Here is a 12,095-nt window from a genome sequence, read left to right on the forward strand (position 1 = left end):
TTTTATACATTGTGACCTCTTTTGCCACTTTTGTGTTGTTTCTACTCAGAATCACGAGCTCTTTCGATTCAAATGGGATAAAAAATTGTCCCAGAGTTTTTTCCTATTGTGTTACCATTTCCCCATATACAACTGTAACAACAAGGAAAGTTTGAAAAATGTATGGAAATTTTAGGACACTTTTTTTCTCCTATAAGTGTAAGGCCTGAGTGGACGCTCATGTTGGGCGTGCAGCGGGGCGGGGCGTGCGGCGTGCATGTTAAACAAATGCAAGCGTATAGGAGCGGCCTTAGCGCACGCTGCTCAAATCACTTGTGAGCCCGACGCCACGCTGCACGCCCCGCCGAACGCTCCGCTTCGAGCGTCCACTCAGGCCTTACACTAAGGATGAAAATGGTAAAAAATAAAAGAAACGCTCAAAAAATAATGCTTAAAACATGTCTAAGACAAATGTTACCACCGAATTTTATTGTTTGAATGTTGACATTCCTTAAAATGTGATATTTTAATGTTAAATCTTTATCTCGATTAATGTCTGTACCTTTTTTAATGTTTACATAATTTGCGGTAAGTATTTTTATAAAGTGATTTTGTAATATTAATTTAAATGTATTTTTTATTTTCTTGTCTTAATTGTGATTATAGAATAGTTTTAAATAAAGTGAATTCGTTTTTACTTTTGTTTTTCTTTTTTGCTCCTGAAAAAGCTGATTACAGGCGGATTTTTAGGGTTCCGTAGCCAAATGGCAAAAAACGGAACCCTTATAGATTCGTCATGTCTGTCTGTCTGTCTGTCTGTCCGTCTGTCTGTCCGTCTGTCTGTCCGTCCGTATGTCACAGCCACTTTTCTCCGAAACTATAAGAACTATACTGTTGAAACTTGGTAAGTAGATGTATTCTGTGAACCGCATTAAGATTTTCACACAAAAATAGAAAAAAAACAATAAATTTTTGGGGTTCCCCATACTTCGAACTGAAACTCAAAAAATTTTTTTTTCATCAAACCCATACGTGTGGGGTATCTATGGATAGGTCTTCAAAAATGATATTGAGGTTCCTAATATCATTTTTTTCTAAACTGAATAGTTTGCGCAAGAGACACTTCCAAAGTGGTAAAATGTGTGTCCCCCCCCTGTAACTTCTAAAATAAGAGAATGATAAAACTAAAAAAAATATATGGTGTACATGTAAACTTCCACTGAAAATTGGTTTGAACGAGATCTAGTAAGTAGTTTTTTTTTATACGTCATAAATCGCCTAAATACGGAACCCTTCATGGGCGAGTCCGACTCGCACTTGGCCGCTTTTTATTCTTATTTGTATCCAATAACTAAACGTTATAAATAAAACTCTTTAAAACATAATAAAACTCCGTTTGTAAGAAAAAACATTAAGTTTACTACCAGAAGGCCTAGCGCATGATTGGCGCGACAGTATATCGCCGCGAGATAGACTACCCGTCTTTTTCTAACTGTATTAATTAACCTTTTCGACGCCGTGTCAAACACAAAAGCTGTCACGCTGACGCCACGTCACCGAGGTGTCAAAACTGAAATTGTACTTTATGCATATGCCCATAGGTCTATGTTGCTCTGTGGTCTGTGAACGATTAATCGGTCCTTGGCGTTGAACCTACGGTGCGGATATATCGGTCATTGGCGTCCAAAAGGTTAAAGAGGGACGGGTAGTATCTCGCCGTGACATACTGTCGCGCCAATCATGTGCTAGCCCGCCAGGGCCTAGACCATCGTACATCGACAAACGCCAAACGATAAGAAAATACATGGGGATAGGCTGTATGCTGTATCAGGGACAAATCCGCAGTGGTTGATTTTAGCTCCGAATGCGTCATTTCTAACGCAGCATCAACGCCATCTATGTCAGCGGTACATGCAGTTCAGAGTAATAGCTACTTTCGTATACACTGATATCAAATATCAAAAAATCATTCATATAGCGTCGCTATACTTACTCAACCTCATATCTGCAACAATCATTTGATGGAAATGTCGCTTTTCTTTCATTCGGAATACGGGTGTTTTTGTCATCAAATGAGTGTTGCAGATATTACGAGGTTAAGTATAGCGGCGATAGGTATAAGTGATGTAAGCCACCGCGCCATAACACTTTTCGTTACATCTGGTTTTTAGGATTCCGTATACCCAAAAAAACGGGACCCTATTACTAAGACTTCGCTGTCTGTCTGTCGCCAGGCTGTAACTTATGAACCGTGATAGCTAGGCAGTTTAAATTTTCATAGATGATGTATTTCTGTTGCCGCTCTAACAACAAATACTAAAACGAAATAAAATAAATACTTAAGTGGGGCTCCCATACAAAAAATGTGTTTTTTTGCGAGTTCCGGTTAATCCGGTTATAATATTAGCTAAAAATTGTCAAGCATAACAGTTTTTGTTTGCCGTGACATCTATTTTCAACTAACAGTACTGATAATGTCTGCTACTTGACGCTAGATGTCGACTACGAAATAACTCGCATTTTGGTAAGAAAACTGATGTATGGAGTTACCACTCTTTCTTCATTACATAGTATAAAACAAAGTCGCTTCCCGCTGTATGTCCCTACTACTACTACGCAACGAATTTTGATGTGGTTTTTTTTAATCGATAGAGTGATTCAAGAGGTAGGTTTATGTATAATTTGTTAACCCGTGCGAAGCCGGGGCGGGTCGCTATAACATATAATCACAGACATTTGAAACCGCAGCCTAACCTTCCGGCGCTACAGACGGTCGGCGCGTGCGTGGCGTGCGGCGAGCGCGCCTCCGCGTTCTGCTCCGGATGTCGCGTCACGCCGTACTGCTCGCCCCTCTGCCAGCGGCGCGACTGGGCCTACAGACACAAGACTGTGTGCCACAACCTGAAGCGGTGAGTGTACCGGGTCGAGTGCTCGTGCTGAGCGTCACGCCGTACTGCTCGCTCGCCTGCCAGCGGCGCGACTGGGCCCACAGACACAAGACTGTGTGCCACAACCTGAAGCGGTGAGTGTACCGGGTCGAGTGCTCGTGCTGAGCGTCACGCCGTACTGCTCGCTCGCCTGCCAGCGGCGCGACTGGGCCCACAGACACAAGACTGTGTGCCACAACCTGAAGCGGTGAGTGTACCCGTACCCTCCAGCGACTGTCACAGGCACAAATGTGTGTCACAAGATTGGCACAAGCAAACTTATGTGAGCGGCTTGAGTGCACGTTGGTTTTAGATGACTGACGCTACCCGCCTCGCCATGCGCTCGGCTGCGCCAAGTCCTATACATATTTGTCCATGAGTCCATCTCGAAATAAATCCATTTATTTCATTTTATGTACCATCGCCCACACTGTTAACTGTACATCGGTGGACTTTAGTTAAGAGTGTTGCTGTTTGTATTATACCCGCAATATGGAAATAAACAATTGAGTTATACATTTCTTGTTTCAGTCAATCCGGGGGCATAGCGTCCAGACTTGAAAATGATTCGGAGCCAGTGTGAGTGTTGTAATAAAGTATTACCAATTTTCTGCCCTCCGGCCCGAAAGCGTCAACTTTCGGCCCGCTGCGCTAAACAAAGTTGCCGCTTTCCGGCTCCGTCGGACAGACAATACACACACCTCGGCTAGTATTAAGAAAGCCTCAGGATTACATGTTTGTCAACCTCAGCTTCGCTTCGGCCGACAATTACATATGGTCTGACACATTTCTTACTTTACCTACTATACTATTCCTATCGTATCGGCTCGTTCTAATAGGATTGTCTAATGACTACATTGTATAAAACAAAGTCGCTTCCCGCTGTCTGTCCCTATGTATGCTTAGTTCTTTAATACTACGCAACGGATTTTAATGCGGTTTTTTTAAATAGATAGAGTGATTCAAGAGGAAGGTTTATGTATAATTCGTTAACCCGTGGGAAGTCTGGGCGAGTCGCTAGTAACCTAATAAGTAATGGTTTGTGTCAGGATGCCGGCGGCCGCGCCGCTGCGCCAGCCGCGCTCGCCCGGCGGCGACGCGCGCGACACCTGCACCGACAGGATGCCTTCAAAGGTAGCTTTATATTTACAAGATAAGATAAGATAAGATAATCATTTATTGCATAATTATCAATGATATTGTATAACCATATACAGGGTGGCCCATTTAGATCGGTCAGTATGGGAAAATCTGAAACTATAAGACATACGACCATCTCTTCTTAGGAACCATGTCATCGATTTTAGTAACAAGAAAAACTGCATACATTCATTAAAAAAAAAATGTGTACTCAGCTCGGGAATCGAACCCGGACGTTTTGAAAAAAAAAAAATCTAAAATTATTTCTATTTAGATATCGATTGTGTAGGTCTTAAGCAGTAAATGTTACCATGAAACATGATGTCTGAAATGAATAAAATGCATTGTTTTCATATCCATTAATTTATTTTAGTATGTTTTCGAAATGGCCACCATTTTTTTCAATACATTTAACATTAAAAAAAATTAAATGTATGAATGCAGTTTTTCTTGTTACTAAAATCGATGACATGGTTCCTAAGAAGAGATCGTCTAGTCGTATGTCTTATAGTTTCAGATTTTCCCATACTGACCGATCTAAATGGGCCACCCTGTATAGGTTATACTCGTATTTGAGGAGCACAAAAATACTTCCATATTTATTTCTGTGCCTACGAAGAAATCTGTTATTTTTGATTAATTTTCTCATTCCATCCATCTTTCTCACACGCGTCGTTAAACATAAGGTCGTCTCTTTCTCTTTCGGTGTGCGGGAGCTCGTTAGCACGTGCACATTTCTCGCTTGTCCAGCCGCGTCTAAAGGCAACTTGTCCAATTTGTCACAAGTTAAGCGCTTCAAATTTGGAACGCCTATAACCTATCATGAGTTATAAATCATTGATAATGATAGGTGTCATGGCAGGCGTGTCTCACTCCGCGATTTCGTCGCTTTGCTACAGGTACATCCGTTCGGCCCCAATTTTGGGGAAAGCCATAAGCCGCGCGTGGCGCTGGCGCCACCTAGCGGCCATATCTGTGCTGATCGTAACAGACGTGTTTTGTTAGAGAGTGAGTCTTCTGTACTTAGTACTGTTATTTATTCTGTGATCATGGTTCATATCTTCGAGCAACACCGGGAAGGGAGTCGGCATTCGCACTATTTCCCCTCTGCCGAAGCACATGCCCAACTGGGCATGCACAGAACTAGCGCGGTGCTTGTTCTGAATGCTTATTACAAGCTTTTTATTAACTTGCAATGTACCTATGTAACTATGCTTGTCAAATCTTGCAAGTTAAATTTGACCCACTTTCCGACTTCCAGTGAAGTTAATAATTTGCATAGCTAATATATGTAAGTCGGGTGACAATGCAGTATGGTACCGTCGAGCTGATCTGATGATGGAGACCGGAGGTGGCCATAGGAACTTTGTGATGAAACAACGCAACCTAATTGTGTTTGGGGTTTTTAGAATTGTCTCGATGAGTATTAGTTGCCTGTGGAAAGAAAAGTACAGTAACCGATAAAAGCTTGTACCAAAAATGATTTTTTTGCCAAAAACTTTAAGGTCCACTTGCACCATCCCACTAACCCGGGGTTAAGCGGTTAAACCGTTTACCCAGTGTCTAATTGTACTGGTAACCATGCTTACTCCAGGTTTAACCGGTTAACCCCGGGTTAGAGCAATGGCGAAAGTGGCGCTAAGTAAATGTTTATTTATTTTTCAAACCTGACAAATCAGTTGCTAGACTATAATTTTACCACCCTATATTTCCAGAAGTTCGGTCCACTCGGCAGCGTGACCGCACCTACCCCCGTCGCTAGAGCCAACAACGCACGCAACGACGATAGAGGTCGTCCCGACAACCGCAGCGACAACCGCGGACGCTCCGACAACCGGGGGTCTGACAACCGTGGACGCTCCGACAATTGGCAGGACAACCGAGGGGATAACCGGGGCAGATTCAACCGGTCGAACGACGGTATTTTTTTTTTTTTTATAAATATTATAGGACATTTTTACACAAATTGACTAAGCCCCACAGTAAGCTCAAGAAGGCTTGTGTTGTGGGTACTCAGACAACGATAATACTATACAAATACTTAAATACATAGAAATCAACCTTGACTCAGGAACAAATAAATGCCCTTACTGGGATTCGAATCCAGGACCGCGGCTTCACAGGCAGGGTCACTACCCACTAGGCCAGACCGGTCGTCGTCAATTTGTGATATTTGTTATTGTGTGATGAACACAAATATTCGTTCCTGAGTCATGTGTATTTAAGTATTTATCTATATAAGTATGTATATCGTCGCCTAGCACCCAAAGTACGAGTTTTGCTTAGTTTAGGGCTAGTTTGGTCTGTGTGAGATGTCCCCTGATATTTATTATTTATCATCAGGCGATACATCTGTTTGATGCCTACATACTGCCCCCTTAAGCCAATTAGTGGTATCTCAAATCAAAATTTAATGCAAACATATAATTTAAATTCTTTAATTATCTTATAATTCCATTTTCAACATTATTTGTTTTTGAGATACCGCTAATTGGCTTAGGGGGCAGTATAGTATAAAAGAAATGTTTAATTACTTTCACACCCTTTAAATTACGAAACCTCATTAAAAACAGTCAATTTAATAATTTGGGGCATTATCTATGAAAAGGGACTTAATTGTCGATGGCGCTTACGCCGCACAGCGTCGCGCGGCATTGTATTTATATCGGAGCATCGTTAACAACGCCGTAAGCGCCATCGACAATGAGGTCCCTTTTCATAGATAACGTCACATTTATTTCAGGCGACGACAACAGGCCGAGAGCCAACGACAGGAATAAAGACACTAGCTACTTTGGTGTCAAGAACGAGGAGTTTAGTCGCAAGACTGACAGACAAGACAATCGTTCTAGCAACCAGGATGGAGCCAAGAGATTTGGCAAGAAAGACGACGAAGACTGGGGGCGTAAGTATTTTTAGGGTTCCGTACCCAAAGGGTAAAAACGGGACCCTATTACTAAGAATCCGCTGTCCGTCCGTCCGTCACCAGGCTGTATCTCACGAACCGTGATAGCTAGACAGTTGAAATTTTCACAGATGATGTATTTCTGTTGCCGCTATAACAACAAATACTAAAAACAGAATAAAATAAAGACTTAAGTGGGGCTCCCATACAACAAACGTGATTTTTGACCGAAGTTAAGCAACGTCGGGCGGGGTCAGTACTTGGATGGGTGACCGTTTTTTTTGCTTGTTTTGCTCTATTTTTTGTTGATGGTGCGGAACCCTCCGTGCGCGAGTCCGACTCGCACTTGGCCGGTTTTTTACAGTACAGGCAGCAGCAATAGTTGCTAAGCGGGCGATGTGTTCAAAATGATCTTGACGCGACTTTATTGTTTAAAGAATAAGAGCGCGTCAAGGTGATTTTGAACACCTCGCCCGCTTAGCAACTTCTGCTGCTGACTGTACATGTGGTGCTACCGCACTAGTGCGATAATTAGCACATTACGTATCTATGCCGAAAATTTAAATAGCCTTATGTACAGTCGCCATAAAATATATCGGAGCGGCCCAGGTGTTCACAAATATCTGAACACGCCTGTAATATTGTCAAGGCACTAGAGTGCGTGCTCAGATATTTTTGAGCCTCTTGGAAGCTCCGATATATCAGATTGCGACTGTACTGTAAAACGTTGTACAGTACACGTGCGAAAAGGTATTTCGCAACTCGTGTCGATTTAAAACACTCCCTGTTTTCAAATTATAGCCACTCATTGCGAATTTCTAACTTTTCGCACTTGTATCGTAATGTACTATTATTTACGCCCGTTCCCATCTACTGTCCATCTGTTCACTCAGTCGATTTTTTCAACTTTCTATTTACAAAGGGCAAATATATTTTCAGCTAAACCCGAGCATAAGCCCGAGGAGCCCAAGCCGTCGTTCGGCTTCAAGCCGAAAGCCGCCGTTGCCAAAGACGAGCCTAAAGTAGAGCCGAAGGTTGCCGCCCCCGCCGCCACACCCGCTCCTAAGCCCGCTCTGGTGCCCAAGAAGTAAGTATTTGGCCGTTTTCATTTAAATGCTATCACTACATATCAGGGATGTTGCGAATATCCGCATCCGCAACCGCGGAACTTCCGCATTATTATCAACATCCGCATCCGCATAAAATCGATGCGGATTTAATGCGGATGCGGATGTGGAACAGGTCGGTACAGGAACGTCTTAGCATCGGCGTAAGTGCTAGACTGCTAAGTAATTTAGTCATTAACCAAAAAAACCTATTAGAAATGAGCAGTCAAGCGTGAGTGGGACTTAATGCACGGAACCCTTGGAACGCGAGTCCGACTCGCACTTGGCCGGTTTTTTGTAATAAAAATTACTAAAATGTAATATTTGACGTTTTTTATGGTACTATCTTGACATCCGCATCCGCATCCGCGGATGTCAAAAAATCGGCATCCGCAACATCCCTGCTACATATCACTACTTAGTATAAAATAAAGTCGCTTTCCTGTCTGTCTTTATGCTTAGATCTTTAAAACTACGCAACGGATTTTGATGCGGTTTTTTTTTAATAGATAGAGTGATTCAAGAGGTAGGTTTATGTATAATTTGTTAACCCGTGCGAAGCCGGGGCGGGTCGCTAGTAACAACATAAATAGCAAAGATAATAGAGTGTATAGAGAGTTACTGTCATGGTAAAATATGTAGCATTTGCTGCCATCCTTCGACAGCAGATTAAAACTAAAAAAAAAAAAAACTAAGTATAGTCGGTAGCAAAGAGATATTGAAATAGAGGCCACTTACTGCCATCGTTCGACAGAAGATTATGGTCTAAGAGCTAGCCACGTAAATAGGTATGCAATTTATAGAGCAACGAAATCCCTCTAGTTAGTATGCCATACTATCATTATTAATTAATCCGGGCGCCTGGCAGCTGTCTAGCGGTGGGTGTGGGAGTGGATGGGCAACAAAGTGGTTGTAAAATCAATTGAAGGTGTGCAATTTATAGAGCTGTGTGTTTGGTGTGATATAATAGCTAATTATGTATTTAATTCAAATATAACAATGCCAGGCGTTTTATTTGGGGGAAAAGTAGTGCCAGGTGATGAAAATACACAATCACTTTGTGCGCCTGCAGGAAGTACTCACAATTGCTTTACGCATAGATTGTGAGTCAGGTGCAATTTGCTCGTGATCTTCCTACAGGCGCACAAGTAATTGTGTATTTTTATCGATTTTTATCACCTGACACTACTTTTCCCCCAAATAAAACGCCTGGCATTGTTATATTTGAATTAGCTTAGCTCTCCGGCTATTAAGACTTTTAGAACGCCGTTTGACTTTGATCCTTATTCTTTCACTGATATGTGTTAAATTTGTTGTCTAGGAGGCCGTTTACGAAAGTAATTAGTTAATATATCAGTTTTCATTTCTCCACTACCTAAAGGTTGTCTGGAAGAGATCGCTCTTTAACGATAAGGCCGCCTGTTGTTTACCTCTGTCTTCATGTATTATTTGTGTTTCAATGTACATTTATTCTGAGATTGTGCAATAAAGAGGATTTGTATTGTATTGTAGTGTATTGTAGTGTAAACATTAACGTAATTTTCAGCTGCGTTATCGACCTGCTGCCCGTCAAGGACACCTTCATCCTGTCCGCCGACACCAGCGCCGACAGCTGCGGCGGCGGCGGTTACGTCGGCGTCACCATGCACGGGGACTATTCCGACAACTACGAGCGCTTGTTGGACCCGTTCGGACAGGCGTGTGAGGCTAGCGAGGCGTTCGAGTGAGTCACACTTGTGTAATGTACTGTACTGTTGGGGTAGCGCTGGCTGTGACTGTACGGGGACTATTCCGATAACTACGAGCGCTTGCTGGACCCGTTCGGACAGGCGTGTGAAGCTAGCGAGGCCATAGAGTGAGTCACACTTGTGTAATGTACTGTACTGTTGGGGTAGCGCTGTCTGTGACTGTACGGGGACTATTCCGATAACTACGAGCGCTTGCTGGACCCGTTCGGACAGGCGTGTGAAGCTAGCGAGGCGTTCGAGTGAGTCACACTTGTGTAATGTACTGTACTGTTGGGGTAGCGCTGTCTGTGACTGTACGGGGACTATTCCGATAACTACGAGCGCTTGCTGGACCCGTTCGGACAGGCGTGTGAGACTAGCGAGGCGTTCGAGTGAGTCACACTTGTGTAATGTACTGTACTGTTGGGGTAGCGCTGTCTGTGACTGTACGGGGACTATTCCGATAACTACGAGCGCTTGCTGGACCCGTTCGGACAGGCGTGTGAGACTAGCGAGGCGTTCGAGTGAGTCACACTTGTGTAATGTACTGTACTGTTGGGGTAGCGCTGTCTGTGACTGTACGGGGACTATTCCGATAACTACGAGCGCTTGCTGGACCCGTTCGGACAGGCGTGTGAAGCTAGCGAGGCGTTCGAGTGAGTCACACTTGTGTAATGTACTGTACTGTTGGGGTAGCGCTGTCTGTGACTGTACGGGGACTATTCCGATAACTACGAGCGCTTGCTGGACCCGTTCGGACAGGCGTGTGAGACTAGCGAGGCGTTCGAGTGAGTCACACTTGTGTAATGTACTGTACTGTTGGGGTAGCGCTGTCTGTGACTGTACGGGGACTATTCCAACAACTACGAATGCCGTTCGGACAGGCGTGTGAAGCTAGCGAGGCGTTCGAGTGAGTCACACTTGTGTAATGTACTGTACTGTTGGGGTAGCGCTGTCTGTGACTGTACGGGGACTATTCCAACAACTACGAATGCCGTTCGGACAGGCGTGTGAAGCCAGCGAGGCCATAGAGTGAGTAAAACTTGTGTAATGTACTGTACTGTTGGGGTAGCGCTGGCTGTGACTGCACGGGGACTATTCCAACAACTACGAATGCCGTTCGGACAGGCGTGTGAAGCCAGCGAGGCCATAGAGTGAGTAAAACTTGTGTAATGTACTGTACTGTTGGGGTAGCGCTGTCTGTGACTGCACGGGGACTATTCCAACAACTACGAATGCCGTTCGGACAGGCGTGTGAAGCCAGCGAGGCCATAGAGTGAGTAAAACTTGTGTAATGTACTGTACTGTTGGGGTAGCGCTGTCTGTGACTGTACGGGGACTATTCCGATAACTACGAACGCTTGATGGACCCGTTCGGACAGGCGTGTGAAGCTAGCGAGGCGTTCGAGTGAGTCACACTTGTGTAATGTACTGTACTGTTGGGGTAGCGCTGTCTGTGACTGTACGGGGACTATTCCGACAACTACGAGCGCTTGCTGGACCCGTTCGGACAGGCGTGTGAAGCCAGCGAGGCCATAGAGGGAGTGATACTGTACTAGGGGTTTGTTTACTAATCAATAGGGTATTTGACTGTGTTTAAAATAAATTAATTTACACCATACATCAGTTTTATTAGTTTATTACCTAAACGCGAGTTTGGTAGTCGACATCTAACGTCAAGTAGTGGAACTATCGGTACCGCTACTTGACACCGGTGTCACAAGTTCCGCTATTGACGAAAAATGTACTACTAAAACAATTTACAACTAATATTATAAGCAGAAGGAGTTGAAAATAGAGTTTCGGTTAATCCGGTTATAATATTAGCTGAAAATTTTTGAGCATTAGAGTTTTTGTTTGTCGTGACCTCTATTGTCAACTAGCAGTACTGACAATGTCCGCTACTTGACGCTAGATGTCGACTACGAAATAACCCGCGTTTTGGTAAGATAACTGATGTATGGAGTTACTTATATTTCTCTATATGGTGTTATTGACAGGCCTCTGCCCGGCGACACGTTCGCGTACCTGGAGGCTTCAGAAGGCGCGTGGTACCGCGCTCGCCGCCTGTCTCCCACACAGGCCGCGCTACTCGACGCGGCGCGGGTCGTCACACTAGCGCCGGGAGACACGTGCCGGCGCCTGCCGAAAGACTTCGCGGCCCTACCGGAGTTCTGCGCTCACCTGAACAGTGATAAAGTGCAGGTATGAACTGCCTCCACTAATGGGTAGATCCACTGGCACCTGCCGGCGTCTGCCGAAGGACTTTGCGCTACTCGAGTTCTACGCTCACCTGAACAGTGATAAAGTG

This window comes from Cydia amplana, chromosome 26 (assembly GCF_948474715.1).
Source record: "Cydia amplana chromosome 26, ilCydAmpl1.1, whole genome shotgun sequence".
Taxonomy (NCBI): Eukaryota; Metazoa; Arthropoda; class Insecta; order Lepidoptera; family Tortricidae; genus Cydia; species Cydia amplana.